General features: G+C 31.4%; 1 protein-coding gene across 15 annotated transcripts in view; it reads left to right on the forward strand.

The window, feature by feature from the left end:
* The window catches only part of LOC129945574 (small conductance calcium-activated potassium channel protein), a 424,927-nt gene that overhangs the window by 216,110 nt on the left and 186,950 nt on the right, over positions 1–21,867 (forward strand). Inside the window, exons 1-2 of one of the 15 annotated variants that reach the window (XM_056055396.1) lie at positions 925–2,584; positions 3,193–3,617. The exons of 10 other annotated variants lie outside the window; for them this stretch is intronic. The gene's annotated coding sequence lies outside the window, so the exon portion shown is untranslated. Of the gene's footprint in view, positions 1–924; positions 2,585–2,894; positions 3,618–21,867 lie in introns of those variants that run through there. 4 more of the 15 variants (XM_056055397.1, XM_056055399.1, XM_056055398.1 and 1 more) reach the window with 4 other exon arrangements.

Raw genomic sequence — 21,867 nt, forward strand, 5'->3', positions numbered from 1 at the left:
TCAACGTACCTCTTTCACTCTTAATATCTTTTCTACAACCTTAAAACTGTTCCAAATTAACATACATAGTCTCCAAGCATAAAAGAAATTGCATTTCATACACCGACGATGTTCATGTTTCTTTGCTTTATAAAGGTAAGGTACCTAAGGTTTTACGTAAATTAACAAAGTACAAAAGGTAACGTCTCAATTTCCTCTTCTTTTTTTTCTTAACTAAAGCCACATCAACAGCTAACTTTAACTCATCATAAAAGATAAAATTACTTAACTTTCTTGTGCAGCCATGCACCACACACTTAAGATAAATTATATTACAACGTATCGTATTAATTTTAACTACATTTTATAACGATTTCCTTCCCGCTTTATCCAAAGGACCTAACGAGCTTCCTTCTTAAATGAAGAACGAATGAACGAACGAAGAAAAAAAAAATTCATAATTACATTTTACAGACAGAACCGTGATGAATTGCAAATTTACAAGCCCATACATTTAACTTGAGAATGTTTAAAAGATATATACCCCCACAACCCCCCTCCCTCCCTTTTTAACTCCCAAAACCTCAACACTCACACACACACTCATAATCATACTCCTACGCATAACCACACAAACTCATACACAGTGCTCATAAATATTCCATGCTAGTTTATTTTAGTCTCTTATCAGCTGCAACAGAACCTCAAAACCCCCATTTTCAACCCAGTCCTTTAAGTCAAAGTCGTCGGTCGTCGCAACTCGCAAAACATATTTGCACCCCCCACACACTACAAAAAAAAGCGCAATGTCCTGCTTCATGCTGCTCCTCGGTGAATGAATGAATACAATTGCTTTGCTATTTTGTTGTTGTTATTGTTGTTATGTCTTGTTATCTTGTAGAGCCTTTTAAACATTAACAAAATATACACGTTCCTCTCCTCTCCAAGTTCGCATCACAGAGAATAAGAGAGATTTGAAGTTAAAAGAGAGACCAAAAGAGAACCAGAGATTACGTGAGACTGAGAATTGTCAGAAACAGAGAGTCTAATATTTTTGGAAGCTCCAATCTCCAATATAATATAATAATACAGATTTTTATAGGAAGAAGCTTTTTCGTTTCGGCTCCGGCTCATCAAAGCAAAGTAAACTATCTTTACCCTGCCCAGTGATAAGTTCGAGTAGTATATCCTGTGTTTACACCCCTATCTGTTCCGCGTGCTGGTCCCGCACAATAAATTAAAAAAAAATAATAAAAGTTCAAACCAATTCCTAAAATAGTTAATTCTTTTTTCCTTAATGTTTTATAAGATCTAGCTCCAAATAAAACAAGAAAACAAAAACGCGATAGATAGTTTTTCAAACATTTTATTTGTTCTTTAAGTGTTGTTCTATCTAACCCCTATCATTATATTCATATCCTTCTGACGTGCAATTAAAAGGAATACCAACAAAAAAAAAGTCGAAAAATTTAATATAAAATAATTTGTATCTTTTTTTGATTAAAGTATCGATATTTTCTCTTACATCATCGAAGTTTAACTATACAAAAAAAAAAAAGAAAAGAAAAGAAAAATTATGTGTAATACTCCCCTGTAGATATTTGTCCTCAAATAGTTATCAAACTCAAAAGAAATTTTTACCATACTTAACTCGAAATGTGAGTGAATCAAAGAATGAAAAAAGAAAAAAGAATAGAATAAAATAAAAAAGGAGCAAAGGCAACTAAATGTACTAAATGTGTGAATCTCATTTATGGAAAAAGTATCTCTAAATCTGCTGCTTCATATACACACATTTTACCAATATAAATTCTGTGTCTTCGTCGTCTTGTCGTATCGTCCTTCTCGTCCTTCTCATCTTTAACTTTGTGCTTACTTATACTATACCTTCCTACTTGCTTCGTATATTGTTTTTTTTTTTCCTGTGTGTCCTTTTCGTCTTCGTCGTCGTTGTCGTCCTTTTAGATCTTTCTCTCGCATACTATTTACAATTTAATTTTTGCAAATTCATTGTGTAGATAAACAAAATCATAACTTCAATTTTCATCAAAAAACAAAAAAAAATAACATAAGAAAAGAAAATAAAATAAAAGAAGAAAATAAAACGCCTCAAAAGGACGAACAAAATAACAAAAGTCCTAGCACAAGAGTTTTTCGTTATATCTATTATTTTTTTCTTTATTAGAAAAAGAAAAAAAAAACTAAGGCAAAAAGCAAATGTGGGTGTGTTCATACATGTGTTTATATATATATCTACCATAAAAATACAACAACAACAAAAAGATAGAATAAAGTTAGTGTGTTGTTCGCGATAGATAGTTTGTTGGTGGTTACTTTGTTAAGTTTTCTATCTTATATCCGGTTAAGGTGGTGGCACTTAAAAAGGACGACTTAGTAGGGTTTTAGTTTGGTTTTCGTTGTTCATAGTTTTTTTGTTATTTTTTTTTTTAATTCGGTTGTGTCTTTGACGTCGTCGTCGTTGTCGTCGTCGTTGTCTTCGTCGTCGTCGTCGTCTTCGTTGTTGTTGTCGTTTTTTCGTCCTTTGCTTAAACTTTTAACATTTTATGTGGAGCAGACTAAAGGACTAGACCAGATCCATTTGAAAGTAATAATTTATGTAAGCCTAAGAATTGTTTCCACTCATTCATATATATATGTTCATTGTACACACACAACACACATCATATACATATAGGAATATATATGGTGTAAATGTACAAGTGTATAGTTGTGTCGTCAAAGGCTAAGAAGGACAGTGTCGTTCGTGTGCATGCATTAAGGACGCACATAACAATATTTAATCAACTAAGCTGGTAGCACACATTTGGTTTGTTAGCCCAATGTGTCTGAGTTATTGAAGAGGCTATTATATCTATGTATGTATAATTTTTGTATACTACCTACCTACAAAAAAGGACATACTTACATTGTATTAAAATATATACATATGTCTATATGTATGTATGTATATTTGTGACAAGTCGTTAAGAAGGTTGAATATTGATTTTATATCATAAGTACTTGAAGACCAACAACTACGAGGACAACAAGGAGAAATTCTAAAAGCAGACAAAAAAAAAACCAAACGTGAACTAACAAAAATGAAAGCTTTATTTGTGTAGAATAGTCATCATCATCACACACAAAATTGGCTAAAACAAATTATAAAGAATAAAAAGGAATCTATTTTATTTTCTTTTATCACATATAAAGGACATCAACAAGAAGAGAGAGAGAGTGTGTTTGTGACAATATAAAATCTCTGTCTATACCTTTCCTTATACACACGTTGAAATATCCGCGTTTCAATACCGGTAATAAGAGTGTTCTAACCTCCGTCACGCATTAAGTCTGCTTGATAAATATTCTATACCCAAATATACGTCAAATCAAGAAAATTTAAAATTAAAAAAACAGCGTAATTAAAAAAAAACAACGTATTATTATTTTTCCCTCAATAATCGAAGAACAAAAAATCAATAAAAATTCCAAACGTTAAAAGCAAAGTAAATAAGCTGGGCCAGGCAATACTCGGATTTGCACTCCAAAAGGATCTGCCTGTGCGTAATTATGTTGCTGTTGCTGCTGTAGATAACAACGATTACAAAATAGGATTCTACCAAAGTCCATGTATTCAGGTAATATTACTTTAAGCTTTATTTTCTTTGATGCGTAAAATCGATGCAAAATAATTAAATTATGTACTATTAAGTGCACAGTAGGTATTTTGTTGATAGGTGCATCTATATTCTTTTGTTTATTAGCCTTTAAATCTAAAGACATTCTATATGTGCCTTGATAATGTTTTATCCATAGATATTAATCTTGATGCAAAGTTCATCGTCAGAAAAAAAAAATATGATAATATTATTATTTTAGCTGGAAGCACACTTTTTGGTATGACGTGACATTCCATATTATCATAGAGTATATTGTATGGCTTGGCTTGTTATGGAGATACGGTTATGTGTTCGAAGGACATTTTGTTGTGCTTATTAAACTTTTTTGTTTTTTTACTCAAGGATAATGAGATTTTCAGTGGTATCTCTGTATATAAGATAATCTGACAATTTTTATTTGTATTTGTTCAAGATTCTTTATAATGATTGTTTAAATTTGTATTTTTTTTTTATTATTCAAAAGGAAGCCAAGGTAGTGCAAAAGTTCAAATCTTTATAGTCAAACAAAATTGGTATTTTGGTATCTTATGTAAGCTAACTTGGTACGTAAAATCGATTTTTCTTTTGGTGTAGTTGCAATATTTTTAAGAAAATAACAATCGTTTTAAACTGAGTTTTATTAAATTTAGTCTTTTATTGTATTTCTGACAGCCACTTTTTGGTCGAGTGTCTAACTTAATAAGTAGTCTGACTAAGTAGTACCCGTGGCATGATGGTTAGTGCGTTGGACTGTCCTTGTTAGTGACGAAGGTTGAGCTTCAGCTCATCTTGAATTCAATAAAAAATAAAAAGTCAGCAAGTGTCGATGGTATATCCAACGTTTTACTAAGATATTTACCGATGGCGGCAATTGACATTTACACCACACTCTTCAATAATTCACTGAATAATCAGTGCATTGGAAGATTGCTGTGGTTTATCCTCTCCCGAAGAAGGAAAAGGACAAATTCAATCGGTCAATAAGTCTTCTTCTGAGCATCAGCAAAGTTTTCGAAAAGATCATCAAAATAATTCCGGATAAACAGTTCGGGTTCAAGGCGGGTCATGACACAAGTCATGCTGCGTTTAAACTCGTTTCTGATATCCAATGGAATAAATCAAAACAACAATGGCTTGTTTATGCCAAGCCTGATCAGTTTTAGGTAAAGACCCTCTAACCGGTAGAAAGTTTGTTGTCAAAAGTGGGAATGTAACTTCTACCACAACATTCTCAATTAAAAATGGTCTTCAACAGGGAGCGGTGAATTCGCCGATTCTCTTCAGCATTTATTAGAATTCTCTTGCAGCGTGATTTCGACAAGATTCAGCGATATTGCGACGACTGGAAACTGAAAATAAATGTCCGGAAGTTGGAGACAATTTTGTTTCGGACTCCGTTGGCTAGGGCCACGAGGGATACGTGCAAGAATTGGCTCAAGATGGTCATCTATGATCTTCACGGGCAGCCATTAGCAAGCAAAAGTGTAGTGAGGTAACTCGGTATCTGGTTAGATCAGTATTTATATTTCGACAGACATAAAAATGCTGCTCTGACCAGAGCCAGAGAAGCCTTCGCTCTGACAAAACGGACGTTTTTTAGCAATCGGCTAGACCCCAGAGTGGAGGTTGTTTGCTACATGGCCCTCATACGGCCAATGATCGTTTATGGTTTTCCTGTGTGGTTGAACGTTGCATCTTCCCAGATGGAGAAGTTTCGGGTGTTCGAGCAGCAGTGTTTACGACGCTGTACCGGCTTATATTTAAAAGCCGAATCTTCTTACGTGCATTACTATTCCAACGAGGTCCTATACAACACGGCTCGAATCAACAGAATTGACAATTACGTGATAAATCTCTTCGACCAAAATTTTAATTTTCGGGGCGTTCTATCCGAACGACGAGTATTTAGAGAGTGCACGCTTGAGCGGCTTCGTTCCACCAAAGGCATTCCTCTTTTTAGACAGATACAGTCTGATACAGGATAAATTGGCAATTTCACTAATATACCACGTCGTCAGACGAAAATTATGCCTAATATATTGTGTTTTAAATCATAACTCTAACTTGCTTAGATATTGTCAAAAACATGATGGTTAACCGATTTTTTAGGCTCGTTTAGTTTAGTCTAGGTTTTATTTTGTTTATTTTTTTTAAGGTTTTGAATTTTAACTAGTTGAATTGAAATTTTTAGAAATGTAAAGAATTTCAGCTGCGTAGCTGGGATAACCCAAATAATTTGTTTGCAACTGTAAATAGCATAAAAAGGTGAAAAAACTTAAAAAAAAAAACAAATAAAGTATCTCTAAACATTATCAACTTAAGCCACCTGCATCTACTTTTAAAAGCATATTACAATAACTTAACAAGCTAAAATATTTTATAAAAACTGACGAAGTCAATTACACGAACAAGAGTCTCAAAAAATGTCTTGCAATCTTGCTTCAAATAGACAGTATCGATTCGTTTTGTGTTCACTGTGTCTCATTGCTCAGTTTCCAAAAATATTTTCGAATATTAAGGCCACAATTTGAAATACTTATGTGGATACCATCTTGAAGACAAACGCTAATTATAAAAAAATTGTTTTAACACTCAGATTTCCGTTTTCCAAACAATTTCACTCAGAACTTCTTCATATATTTTAAAATTTGAAATGTGACTAATGTTGAAGTTATAAGGAATAAATTGATATCAGAAATTAGAGTTTCAGGGAACTTTGGTTTTAAATTTGCAAAAATATCAAAGTATTGAAGTGTAACAAATGTCGTTAGCAAAAAAACATTTTCTTTTTTGTGAACGTGGTTAAGTGATCTTCTATATTCTTATAGGAGTAAGTAGAAGGTATTAAAATACATAAGATCCTTTAAAAATTACTCGTTAACAAAATAAAATTATAATTCCTTTTAAAAAAACATTGTTCAAGCCATAAGAAAAGTTTGATTCTTTCTCTGCTAAGATACTTATTGCAAATATTGTGTTTTTAACAGCTGTTGAAAATACGTAGATGTATTGCTTGGCTACGTCCACTAGCTGGCAGAATTATCTTTCTTTGTTCTTCTAACTATAAATGAGATCCGGTGTAGAATTTTTGTATAGTTGTCCGTATGGTTAAAGTAATTGTAACGATGGATTTATAAAAGCTGCAAAAAAAAACAATATAAACATTCAGAAAAATTCAAGAAACCTTGGATGAAATCGTCTAAGGTGATAGTCAAATTTGACCATCATTTTCATTCCGCCTGCGTAAGATAATTAGAATTGTCAAAGGCTATTGTTGCCATGGTGAAATTTTTAACTAATTCCGATAAAATATTTAAATGAAAATATCAAACATTCTAACTTTTCTTGTTTTTTTTTTGAATTTCGGTCACAAAATGTGTTTTTTTTATGAACAAAAAAACTAACTAAACAAATGTTCCCCTAGTTTTTGTAAGCGTCTAGAAGCCCTATTCGGAATAAACATATTTGTTTGAAGATGAGTTTCACTTTTTTGTTGTGACAGCTTTTTAGGTATCAATTTGACTATCACCTGACACAAATCAAATTCGATTCTTGTTTGTCATTTATCAACAATCACCTTCGCCGATTCCATTCCTTACTTGAATCGATGTTACAATCAATATTATTTAATAAGTGTATTTTATGCAAATGTCTGCTTATGTCTTTAGACAGACATAAGCCTAACAAAGCCTCTAGAAATGTTTAGAGGAGTTAAATAGCACGATCTAGTCGGCTAATAGACAACCGAACTTGCCTCTCAATTGGTCGATTTTAATGCTTGCTGAGTGGCATGTGCCAGTTGTTGAAACTACATTTCATGTTTATCAAGTTTTTTTGTTTTGCGCAAATACAAGTTTATTATCATGGCACGGTACCGCTTACCATTTATAGTAACGTTAGTAACGTTGTGTTTTAAGAAAAACGGTGGAATGATTCCATCAGCTTATAATCCGCACCAACCAGTGACTTTATGTGGATGCGTTGGTAGCTCTTGCAATGTTTTGGCAGTTTTGTTTATTTACGTATCCATTCCACCAGAAATGAGTTTTGTCGCTGAATACAATTATTCATTGAAAAGAGGGTCTTCGGCGAACTTTTCAAGACCCCATTCGCCAAAAATTCGAGGTTGTGATTTTAATTCTTGCAATATCGACATTTCAGAAGTCTAAACACATAAGTCCTTCCGCAAGTATTGGATTAAAAAAGACCTGATTGTTTCGAATGGCGCCAAATCAAGTTTATCACTAACAGCGCTGCCCGATACAGCTCCGAAATGATCTGCAGTTTGCTTTCTACGTAATTGTGTTGGTGGGTTAAATGTCCAAAAATGTAACTTTAGTTTGCAATTCAAAATATCAACTTCGCTTCAGCAGGTCGATCGACCATAAAATGGAAGAAGCGCGCAATAAACTTTCTTAACAGAGCATGTATTTTGATGATAAAATTCAATTATTTCTCTTGTTCTGTTGTTAAGTTGTTAAATCATGTTAAAAATGTTGGACAGTGACAAAAAACACAAAACGTTAATGAGTTGTCAAAACCAGTGCTTCCAAAAAGATAATAAAATCACCTTTTATAAAATATAGTTAACATTATCATGAAATAATTGTGATTTCACCACAGAAAGTGATTTAGGGAACAATTGAACTTTAAATTATAAATTCTGTCTGTATTTGTTTCACGGAGTTTTTGTATAAATTTAACTATAAAAGCTCCAAGTTAAATAAAAAAAGGTTTGTTTGTGACCTATTTTAAAGATGTGAAAATCGACAAACCTAGGTTTTCAGTAGTAGTATGGTAATCAGCAGCAACATTTTCAGTTGTTCCTTAGCGACCCACACGTTTTTAATTCTTCACATACCAAACTTGTCGCAGCAAATAAAATTTGTCTACCAGTGCTTCACTTCGTCAATTGACTCATAAGTATGTTAAATTAAATAAATAAATTAGATGGCGCCACAGTCCGTAGAGAAACAAGGCCTAGTGACTTACAACTCTCAACCATTCCTGTATGCGAGTACTGTTGCTAGGGATGTAGGGGTCCTATTTGAGAAAGTACTTTTCACGACAAGAATTACTCTTGGAGAATTTGTCAATTCCTCGCAAGACGCAGTACCCGTGAATAAAAACTATAGGTGGTACAGGCAGGGATCGGACCCAAGACCTCTCGAATGACAGCCCAACGCACATAACTATGTTAGTTTTGCAAAATGCTGACCGTTTATTTTAATTTGATGCTGAAGTTGTATTTTTCTCTTTTTAGAAATTTAGAAATTGATTTTTTGTTGTCAAATGTCAAAACATGGTAGCTTCAAAAGTGAAAGCTGCAAAATCAGAGCTTTTTTCAAAAAATTCTTTTCTCTTTAAATTTTCCTTTGGATTGATGAAAAAACCTTTTTGAAAGATCGATTGTAATGTAATCAAAAGAGTTAAGGAAATGTGAAGCTTTGAATGAAAATAAAATTAGCACTTTAGCTGCTCAGCAGAAATTCAAAATTTCCTGTATTATTGTTGACATTCATTCTCATTGTTACACGGTATAAACATTTTAAATAAATAAGATTAAATCAAGTTAAGTTATGTATAAAAATTGAGCTGAAGTTTAATGGGAATCCTTGAAGTTTTAAGCATACCTCATACCAGAAGTTTATATTAATGTTTTTAAGCCATATTCACACTTGTTGATTTTTCTTCACACGTACTGTGATAAAGCATCATTGAAGAAATTGAGCTAACAACAGGAAAAAAGGATATTCATTTTCACTGCCGTATGTATTGAATTTTTTCTCACAAAAACAACAACTAACATACAAACAAACCTACATACATACGTATGTGTGAGAAAGGCAAAAATGTAATATTTTATTTATGATATAAATATGTTTTCCATATGATACGGAAAAACTTAAATATTTTTGTACAAAAGTTCTAGGCCAAGGGTTTATACATATGTACTGTGCGTATGTATAAATGTAGGTGTTTTTGGAGAAACAGGTGATTTTTTTGCCTTTGTTTTGAGAACGTGCTTTGAATAACAGAAGTATATGAATTTATATTTTTATAATAAAATTGTTATGCTCAGACGGTCTTGAGTATTAAATTTAAGATTACTTAGCCGTTGAGTTTTTTTGTTGGTTTTCTTCAATAGTGGTGGATGTTGTTGTTGTTGCTAAACAGACGAAAACCATTTTCCCTTCCATTTAAGCGTCTGTAAAAGTTGAATGCCTAAGTGGGAACACGTGATAGACTTATATTTAATGTTTTTCATTTATATTTTTTTCAGCTATTCGTTCTTAAAAAGTTCGTATGAATAGAAAGAAGTTTAAAAGTTTTTATATACTTTTCTACATATAAAATTCTAGAATTTCACTAAGCTATTGATTGAAGCTTAGACCTGTTATGTAACTAAAAACTTGTGTTTAATAATTTCACAGCGCGCACTTTCGGTGCAGAAATTCTATTAGAATTAAGGTAGAGTTGAAATAAATGGTTTAAGCCAGGTCTCGAAGGCAAAGTATGAAAAAATAATGGCAGGAGTGCTGTTTTAGTTAATTCTAGTTAAAGTTTCATGGTTTAAGTATTATTTTGTTTATGTTTGAATTCGACTCATATTATACATATTTTACAAAATATCGGCATACCGAGGTCAGAAGTTAATACATGTCGTCTTTTCTAACAAATAATTCGATATCCACTTTCATTTGAAAACTGAAAATTTGAATCGTAGCAAATTTCGGAACGTATTTTACTTGCGACAAGTAGGAAATATATGCTATGGACTTCATTCGTATAAATGTTCGAACTCGAGATTTTTATCAACCATGACATTAGGATGGTAGAGACTTTAAAAAGTCCGGTGACGATTTTGTTTTCATTTTTTGAAACTTAAAATGACAGTGGTATCCATAAAGATTGGATTTCAATACAAAAACAAAATGTTTTTTACTCCAATAAAACCGTAAACTCTCCATAAAATGTTTATTGTAATCTGTCCGATTTGTCGGTTTAAAAATTTTAACTTTTCTCAACGTTTCAAGGTATCATGAATCTAAATCCAAGAGGAGGTAAGTTTCCGTTGCTATAAAGCCAACCGTACTGAGGAAAGCCGGACATAATTCAAACAAGCCAGGAAGGCCTGCAACGCCCATATTCGACGGACCAAATTTTTGCATGACCGAAAGTTACGGCAAAAAATACTGCAATGTCCCAAAGGCAGTAAAAATGTTTGGTCATTTGTAAAAAAACACGAGGAATTCTTCCTCTTCTTCGGTTTCTACGCTCGTTGTCAATGACACTCCTTTTGTAAGCTCTTTAGAGAAAGCTAATCTCTTTTCTTGGCAGTTCGCCCCCAATTCTACGCTGCCATTGAGTGTCATGACTCCACCTGTACTTGAGCGAGTAAGTGATTCTATAGGACCAATCTTTTTTCGCACTCGTACTGCGGCAAGAGTCCTAAGAGATCTAAACACACATAAATCCGGTGGTGCAGATGGTATCCCCGCTATTGTTCTGAAGAGGTGTTCTTCAACGCTGGCAAAACCACTGCGTAAGCTTTTTCTCAGGTCTCGTTCCGAGCGGATGGAAAACCGCATTTGTCCAGCCTATTCCCAAAAAGGGTGAATCTTCCTTCTAACTACCGACCGATTGCACTTACGTCCCTTTTTTCCAAGGTCATGGAAACGCTGATTAATTATTAGCTCAACAAATATCTTGAAGATTGAAAGCTTCTTAATGACCGGCAATACAGCTTTCGTAGCAATAGGTCCCTGGTGATCTCATGGTTCATCTCACCGAACAGTGGAGCAAATCTTTCTTTGGAGAAAGTGAGATTATTGCACTTGATATTTCAAAAGCATTTGATATGGTTTGGCATCATTCTCTCTTATCGAAAATGCATGCTTTCCGTTTTCATGAATCCCTCCTTCATTGGATTTGTAATTACCTTTCGGAGCGTTCAAATTAAGTAATATTGGATGGATTCAAGTCTAAAAACCATAAAATAGATGCTAGTGTGCCCCAAGGCTCTGTCTTATCTCCAACACTCTTTTTCATTTTTATTAATGATCTCCTGTCTGCAACATCTAATTTAATACATTGTTTCGCTGACGATAGTACTCTAAGCTTTTCATATTCGTTTTCAGACTCATATCCCAGTTCTTGGATGTAGAACTGCAACGACAAAATATGATATGTTCATTAAATTCCGACATTAACAGCATTGTACATTTGAGAATAAGAAATGATACTTGCATCAATGATACTGAACAACCTCTTTTGGAATGATCACATACGCGATGTCGCTAAAAATGCCGCAAGGTGTTTGGGTTTCCTTAGGCGATGCAAGAAATATTTCACCCCTTCTGATCTGGCTATTATCTACAAGACTTATATACGTCCAAAGCTTGAGTATGACTCCCATCTCTGGGCTGGTGCTCCTGCAACTTACTTAAGCCTCTTGGATAGTATTGAACGTAGAGCAATTAAATTGATAGATGATAATATCATCATAAGTTCATTTACTTCGCTTGAACATTGCCGTAAGGTCTCTTAAACAGTTCAACCGTAATACTCGCGCTTCTAGGAATGCTCATCAGTTTACCCTCGAGCCCAACTTCGGCCGTACTGTCAAATACAGAGATTCGTTCTTTAACCGTACTACGCGAATGTGGAATGCCTTACCACACTCTGTCTTTCCTAGACATTGCAATATTCAGTAATTCAAAACCAATGTGCACCGACATCTCCTTTTAAACCCTCTTCCGACCGATCTTACGTTCCTTGGGCGTACAGATGTTGGCTGATTGTTTACTGAACCGGTCATCTCAAATTTCGCCACCAAACGTTGAACAGTCAATTACGAAGGGCCACCATGTTCACCGTAAAATGGGCGTAATGCGTGCAACGTTTGCGTTAGCAAACACTCATTTTTAAAAAGAGAAGTTTTATCATTTTAACTTGCTGTTCAATCGTATAACTTGCCATGATGATTTGGCCTTGACAACTGAATAATAAACAAAAGATTTGACAGACGTCACTAAAGCGTAATGGCCCCGTAATGCGTCAAAATCTACCAGCTCCAAAATAGAAACTCTTTTTCAGAAATATAAACTTTAAAAAAATGCCACTTGAATTCTTGAAAATTGGTTTTCGCCTAAAGATCTCATTGAAAAAGATCTAGACTAAAACCAGTTTCTGCTAACAAACTTAACTTTCATTTTATTCGATCAAAACTTATTTTTTACTTTAAAATTTAAATGTAAGATAAAGATTTCTTTTTTTCACTAGTTACGAGTACAATGCCAAGAAAATTCTGAAAAAGAACGGTTTTAAAATTTTTTACCCAAATATGAGTTTTGAGAAATGTTCGTAGTCATTAAAAGCCTAACATACTGGGTTCATTTCAATTTCAAAAAGTAATATCTAAGAACCTAAAAAAATATGTTGAGAGTGCGATTTTGTCGTTGAATTTAAGCCAAAGGTATCTATACATTTTCAGAAAAGAATAAATTGAGTTTAACTTGCAAAAACTTGTTCACCAGGATATTCGCTATCATGTTATCACGCTTGAAAAATGTTGAGAGTGAAATAGTGCTGGCAAAGATACCTGGAAATTGGAGAATCAAAGATTTTGGCAAAAATATTTGTTCCTTGCAGATTTATTCCATGCAGATTTTCTCCTTTGGAGATGTTGTCCTATTTTCAAGAGATTTTGTACGCCTCCTCCCAAAAAAAAAGCATTAAATAATACATGGATAACATATGTTATGTGAGTAATATAAAAAACGTTTTAATTTCCTTCAACGACAGAAATAAAAAAAATTCCATTCAAGTCAATTTCACAATTGTCAGCTTCAGTAAGTATGTTTTTCTTTTTCATCCTTCACACAAGGCTGATAACATTGAGAATTCTAAATGAACTTTTTCGATTGAATCTCTTGAGAATTTTTGTTGTTGTTGTTGTTATAAGAAAAAACTTTATGAATTTATTACTGAAGAATGGGTAGGGTACACATACAACACACATTTCTATTCAACCTATATATCAGTGATTTTATCGACCGTACAATTGATTTATTTTCTATTGTATATCTCAATCTCTACCTACATAATATGTGAATTGAATACGCAGTACAACTTAATGTATAAGAAATCCTTACATATGTATTATGTGAAGTTTATATCAAGTATATGCGTTCTACTTTCAAAATTAAACTTTTGTTTGATCAGTCTGGGTCGACTTGTACATACCTTCTATAAATATCTGTATACATGTACATAGGTATGTGAAGGTACTGAAGGAAATGAGTTATGTTAATATTCTGATAAGAAATCTTGAAGTACTCAATGTCCTGAATTTATTTTAGAAATTAATTGAATACAGAAGCACGTGTGATGGGCTCTCTATTTCTTGCAAACGTAAACATATATGTATCTGTTAGTTTATATAGAAGAAAAAGAAATAACAAATTTTACTTATGTATATAATAATAAAATAAAATATTTTGTTTGCAATATTGATTTCATTACTTCAATCATTTTAATTCAAACTGCTTATGTATGTTATGTACATCTAAAGAAATCAAAAAATAAATATGTATCTATCATTTTATTAGAATACATCTGAAAATAATACACTTGAAAGCACAAAACATTCATAATAATCGTAAATTATGAAAATGAAAATAAAATTAAGATTGTTTTTGATGTCTTAGGTATAGGCTATATAAGAAATTAAAAACCAACACCTATTTGAACAATTTTTCACCTGAAAAATTCTCTATAGACTATGAAAATATTATTAACGAGCTAATTAAAACAATTATTTTGTATATTTTGGTTTAACATCAAAAGCAAACATTTACTTTGATAATACCAAAAAATATGTACCTACACATAAAATACATTCATTAACACTTGTTTTTTAATTGAAAGAATATCTCAAATGAAATTTGTTTTCAAATAACGTAGTTAAAAACAATTTCTCAATTAAAACCTCTATTAAAGAATTTTTTTTTTGCAATATACATGAATAACCTTATTTCATAATTAAACGCACGATCCATAATATCTGATTAGGTGTAAATAGATTTGAAGTTTTGTGTATTAAGTATAAACAAAAAGTAAGTTCAAAATGTAGGTTTATCAAAATCAAAAGATGTTATTATAGTTTCTTCAACGATTTGATCTCGTCACACTCACGTCGCGGTTAGTAATTGTGAATTTTTAAAATTTAAAACCCTTGACCTTCAGGTAGGAGTTTAGTTAAATATCACTTAAAAACACCTTTAATCTAATAATATGCGTGTAAACACAGTGTCTCAAGTATAAGTTTGCTAATAACGCACATTAACTTCTTTAGTTTTTCATAAACAAAAATCTATTATGAATATTAAAATTAACATTTGATATTAAAATCGTAATTTTCTATTCAGTGATATAAAAATGACTATTTTGAAGAATATAAAAATATACATTATGCTAGTATTTGTGCTAAATTTGTGTTTTCTTTTTTATTTCACTTTCATAACTAGAACAAGCTTAAAAAATCTGTTTATTTAAAATGCAACTATTTTACAATTGCATTTTATGACATGACATCGCTTTAAAAAAATGGAAGTTTTCCCCAATGCACCACTGATGATTTATTGTAGTTTGTAGAGATATTTAAACGTTAAGTATACTGGAATACTAACATATTTTAATTGCAACCAATGTACCCTCAAGTTTAAGTATTTTTTCTGACTTATTCTTTTAAAATTGCATACGAAATGTATTTCAGAAAAAACTTAATTCAAATTAAAGTGTAGATACAAAATAAAAGGATAAAAATCAATATTTTAACCCAATACATTCGAAGGCGTATTATTTAAACATGACTGCTATACTTTCAAAATTATTTTTACACGGATTTGAATGACAATGAATTCTTTCTTTCTAATAAATTTTGGTTGAAATATAAGAAATCATCAAATATTCAACTTGATAATGACAATTGACATCGGAAATTTAACCTACAGTTGAATACTTAAGCTTATGCAACCTAAAATTGAACTGTCAATTTCATATATACACAATTTTGAAATTGTATACTATGTTTCTATCTGTAGTTTATTTATGCATAACATAGCTTATAGTGGTTTGAATGCTTTGAAGATAATTGATAGGTTAAAAACCTTCAAAACAGTATTTTTTCTTAGTCATTTACTGATATTTGCTTCCTATGATGCTAAGTTAGAAAAATTTTATGAGAAAAACCATTTATTACACCTTTAAGTCTCATTAGGAACGTTGAAAACAAAGATGATGTCATTTAAACTTTCACTTTAGTTTAAGCAAATTGAAACATAAATATTTAAGTTGAACAAAAGATCTTATGTGTCAGTTTACGCTAAGGAAAAATTAGTACACATGTACTTGTGATGAAATTTAATATTTAAAGTTTCGTTTCGCAGCAAATGACTGCTAAACACTTTTGTTACATTTAAGGAATGGAGCCTTAAACTTCTATGGCTCTTTTAAAATTTAAGTCGATATCTTTGCGTAAGGTTATTTTCTTTTAAGTTCAACTAAATGGTTCATGTGTTTTGCATATAAATTACATTTTTTTTCAAATTAAAATTAAAAAACAAAAGTCGTCTTAGTGTGAACGATATGAAAAGAAATGCATACTTCCTTATGTAATTTCCAAATTTTAAAAATGTACAAAAGAAAATTGTAGATTGTACATATTTCTTTTTTATTGGTAACTATTATCTTACTTTATAATACTTGTCATGTTGTTAAAAAAAAAAATAGTGCAATAATCAACCAAGTTGCTTATAAATAATTTTTGCTCTAAACATTTGCTTGTTAAATAATTCATAGATTCTAAAAATAATAAAATCAATATAAAGTAAAAGAACAAAATCAGAAAAACTTGTTTGCAATTAAATATTTAAATAAAAAGAATAAATATAAATTTCACGTCATATTGTGAAATTCCTTTTAATTAATTTAGATTTTCTGTCTCTTTCTTTTGGGAGAAAACATTTTTTGTCAAATGAACTGAAAATTAGAATTTTTAAACCTAACCACTGATATCAATGAATAAAAACTTTTTCATTTCTAAGCAACATTTATATGTTTTTTCGTAGAAATGCAGCCATTTGTATGCACTATTTTTCTATTTAATTTGATAAAAGTAATTTTAGCTCGTTAAATTATTTTCATTACTGTTGTAGTTAAATTGGAAATTGTTTTTGAAACTTATTTAGAGTTTAGTTATTTCGAAACGTGGAATTTCAGGCTAATCTAGTATTATTCTGGTAATCTAGGAATATAATGAATTACTTAATAAAAATATAGATACATACATTTAAAATATTACTTTTATTCTAAAACTGAAAAAAAATTTCTATTTAAGTACGAAATTTGTCGTTAGATGATAAATCTGGCAGAATTTTAATTAAAACATAATCGAGATGATTCATTTAATCATTATTTTTTTGTATTTATCTTTGTAAGTAACATTGTTTGCAATGCTTTATTGCGAAATAGTTTCAAATCTCCTGCATGATGCAAATCTGCAAATCTCCTGCATGATTTCTTTCTTAACATTTACACATCTTACGTTCTTAGCATTCGCCTTTATTACTCTTAAGCAAAGCGACAGCAAAGAATCAATTCTGAATTCTTTATACTATTTTGTTATTTAATTTTGTGAGAATCACGGAGAACGAAATTTCTTACTATTTGCTTTTGAAGCATGATTCAGAACATGGTGCTGTTTTCTGTCAGGCCATTTGATTTGGTAGTGTCCTCATATGACAAAAGTCAATAACGTCATATCGTGTCAAAACTCCAATTTGTATCATATGAACTTTATGGTTTATGGTCTGTTTACTCGCTGAAAACACAAACAATATTAAGAAGATTTTCTAAGGCAGCGTTTTCTAGATTTGTTGAAAAAATTAAATTTAAATTTGTCCAGGTTGGGTGGAAATTCACAACTAGCTTGCGTGATTTACTTTGACTGCAAAAATACCGTTAATGTGTTTCTTATTGAATTTCCAAGCTGTATTTAAAAAAAACTGATAGAAAGGTTTTAGCAAAATTGTTTAAAAAGTATCGTTTATCGGTTTGCGAATCAAAAATTTCTTAATATTTATCCTTACAGTTCAATGTAATAGTGATCGTTGTTTTCGTTATCCATGCCTCAAGATCTAATAGAAATATCGGTTTCAAATCAAATTCTTTTTACAACTTTTTAATAACATTCAAATTTGCAAAAATTATCTTTAAAAAAATTCAACAATTTGAAAAAAGTTAATATCTCAACAAAAACATTATGGGCTGCATTAAAGGAACGTAATACTTGTCAGCTTTAAGAGAAATTGTATTTTCTTTTCGTTTTCTACATCTTTTTAAAAATCCTGTTTAAAGTTCATTTTTACATTAATTACAATAATAATGAATAAAATTAGCGTAAAACAATAGTTATTCAAACAATTTGAGTGTGGCTGGCATAGCAACATCTTTCTTCGAATTTAAAAACTTCTATTTAACGATTTATCAAAAAATGCATTGCACATTTGACTGCCACAATATTAAATATTTTTAGATAAGCCCAAAAACAAACATTCTTCGTAAAAACACATTATTATTACTAGAATTACTGAAATTTTTCAATGTAATTAAAATGAACGCGAACTTTCCTAAAATTTCAAATTTACGAAAAGTCAGCTTTGTTGTGATTTCCTGTTTCTTTTACTAAGCCCTCCATTGCTGTGTTCATTCAAAGACTTCCTTGAGGTATTTACCTGTTTACATACAAATTCTTAGTATAGCTTTATATTAAGCATAAAGAAGCCTTTGTTATGTTTACCCTCAATATTTACCAAAAGTATGAGCTCTTTTTCTTTTTGAAAAAAAAAGAACTTTCAAAAAATTCAGAGTGCTTTCTTTGTTCCCATATTCTCATCATCATCATGTACCCTTTTATATTAAAAAGGGTTCCCTGTTATTTACCAAATCCGCTTAAAGTCTGTTTTCACATTATTAATTGAAAGTGATTAAAGCTTTGAAAATGACATACATGCATACCTTACCTGCATATATTCATTTTGATATAAACTCAAATCTCGAAGACTAATGAACATGATAAAGGATTATGTTATACATACCAACTCGTATAACTGAAATGACTTTACAAAAAAAACAAACATACCCGAAATAAACAAACAAAATTCGTCTAATAACCCATTCAAACATATTTAATTTTTTACGTTTTTATTTTATCATCATGAATTCATATTTTCGTATTTTTTCATTTGGTGTAATTAGTATTAGCATTATGGCTCAAAGAAATATGCTTTGGCACTCTTTTTTTTACTGCTTAATGTGCAAAGCATATTGCCAAATAAAAAAAAAAGTCTGGAGTAAGTGAAGATAGATGTGGCAACAGTTAGTTGGAATATTCAAAGCAACACAACGAAGAACGAAGGTTTCGGTTTTATCTTACTTCCTGCGGCTGCCATTTTGGATGCAAGCACACAGAGGATTATATTTTTAATCGTTTCCTTGTAAAGATGCCAAATAATATTCAAATGTAAAAAAAAAGAATAAAATAAAAACTGGCATCAGTGACTTCTTTAATGAAGAAAAAAGCTTTTGCACACTCAATTATGTACTCTATGGCGAATAAGCAATGAGTAAGCTTGAAATTAATGGACAAAATAAAAACAGCTTTAATTTCTTAATCTTTTGCTAACTCTTAGTTATTTTTTCGTTTTGTAATAAAACGAAATGTTTTTATTTTTATGCTAGCGAAGTGTTTGCATGGCAATGTGTCATAAAACAACTAATATACTGATGGTATTTCTCACTTTATGTCAGATTGTATATCAAGAATGACAGATGACAATGTTTAGACTTTTGCCAAAATGCTGACACTTCTATAGTCCATCACTGTATATGTTCAGTTTAAGAACAACTTGGGTAGGTAAGTGGAAAGCAAATATTAACATGACTACAGATGTACAAATTTCCAGATATTATACAGGGTTTTTCATTTTGCGGTTTTAAAAGTAAACGTAAACAAACTACTTTTACATTTTTTTTTGTCGAATCGCATAATCTTGGTGGCCTGTTAATATCGTCACGACGAGAAAAAACGCGGCAAGGAAATGTTTCTTGCAATAAAGCTATATTCGCTCGAGTTTTGTGAGATCTGGCACAGTCTTGTTTCTACCACATATTCTCCAAGTTATACTATGTATCTTAAAAAGCAGGCAAAAAAAGTCGTGCCATCGTCGTTTTCGAAGAAGTAAGAGCGCACCAAACAGTGGCATTTTGTGTATGTGATGTCCTCTCTTCAATTACTTAAGAATTTTCAGAATCCGAAATACGACAATTTTGTTTATTAACATACTTACCGAGTGAGAAATGTGCTTCGTCGCTAAACAAAATTTTGTTCGAAAAATCGGCGTCCACCGCTTGTTGTTCAAGCACCAATTCGACGTATCTACGACGGTGTAAATGGTCAGCTGCCTTCAGTTGTTGCGTGAGCTGGACTTTATATGGATGTAGGTGTAGATCCAAATGCCAAATACGCCATAATGTGCTGTAAGACAGTCCTAATTTCTGAGAACGACGGGGAATCGACATTTTCACTTACAGCAGTGATACTTTCAGTGGTACGAGCAAAACAATGATGCGATCCATTTTCGTCTTTCAGACTTTTAACTGAAAGAAAAAATTGGTTTAACAAATTAGTTTGAAAGGTGTCGCATTCCATTCTTTTCATTCATTTCTAGATATAATGTATCAAAAAACTTGATTAGAACTAATTACATAGTTTTCGAACTCATCCTTAATTATACTGTCACTGTGAGGTTTGTTTGATTCAAAATCAAGAAACAGTAAAAACACATAATTCGCTTTAAAAACATTATCAACTTTAAACATAAAAGAAAACATCCTTCCTGGAAAAGTCTAATTCTAGAGATAGTTATATTTTTAATTAAATGCTGGATTTTTTTTGTTCAGGTTGAATAAATAGAAACCCTTAGCAGAAATATCTTATAGTTTTTTCTTGTAAGCCAACACCACTTTGAATTCCATGATGTAAAGAAGAATATGAGTAATTTACCTTTTTTAAAGTATAGGGTGAGTAGATAGAGGGTGCTATATGAGCTGTGTATAGGAATGAAGGGTAGGTGTTCAAGTGTGTGATTTGAACTTACTTAAGCAACCCCATTTTCATCATGCCACCATACCATAAACCTAGTACGAGTAAGTAAGTAACTTTTTTTCAAGTAGTTTACATTAAAAAAGTAGTCACGTTATAGACTATGAGGATGGTGTATATTTAGGATGCCGATTTATAGATATATATGTATAAGGAAGGTCTGATTGCCTTTTTATCTAGGAGTCAGTTTCTTTTATACTTGGCACACTTGATTTGTCACGTCAACATCCAAGGTCTATAGCCATACATATATAGGTTATTGTTGCGTTGAATGGCCATCACGTAGCTTTATCTATCAGGAAAGATTAAATATATATATAGGAAGTGTTTGTATGAGTCCAGGAAAAAATATAAAAAGAAAGAGAAATATTTGGGAAAACACTTAAGTCATCTTAAAGTTTATCTTTAATTTGAAATCAGAAATGATGTTGTAAAAGTTAATTGAACAATCATGCTAGCAAAATAATTATATACGTTGTTAGTTATAAATTAAATATTTCATCATATTATGTAACTCCAAACTTTATTTTTAATTAACGGAAAATTTAAATAAAATAAGAAATTTCCTAAATAACTAATATGTATTACGAATTTTGATTTGCAGCAATGGATTCATCACTTTTGATTTAATGATTTATGTCACGAAATAGTGAATAGAGTAAAATGAAATTGCAGACAACTTAAAACTAAGTTTTAAATTTAAAACATATAAATACATAATTAATGGTATGCCCTCAGGCTCTCTTACTTAAAATCATATAAGGTCCCTTAAATCTTAAACAGTTTCGTTGACGACTACACTCTATAGTTTATAAATGTACACTTTATTTTATTGGTTCCGAGTTTTCATCAGCAATGTTAGAAATCATATACACGTGATATCGAAATATGTGGAGAATCACAAAATGGTTTAAAGTCTTCGAAACGATGGAATATCTGGCTATAATATTCCCACTATGCATTTTATTCTATTAAACATCGAGTGCAATATTCAAGCATGCT

This window comes from Eupeodes corollae, chromosome 2 (assembly GCF_945859685.1).
Source record: "Eupeodes corollae chromosome 2, idEupCoro1.1, whole genome shotgun sequence".
Taxonomy (NCBI): Eukaryota; Metazoa; Arthropoda; class Insecta; order Diptera; family Syrphidae; genus Eupeodes; species Eupeodes corollae.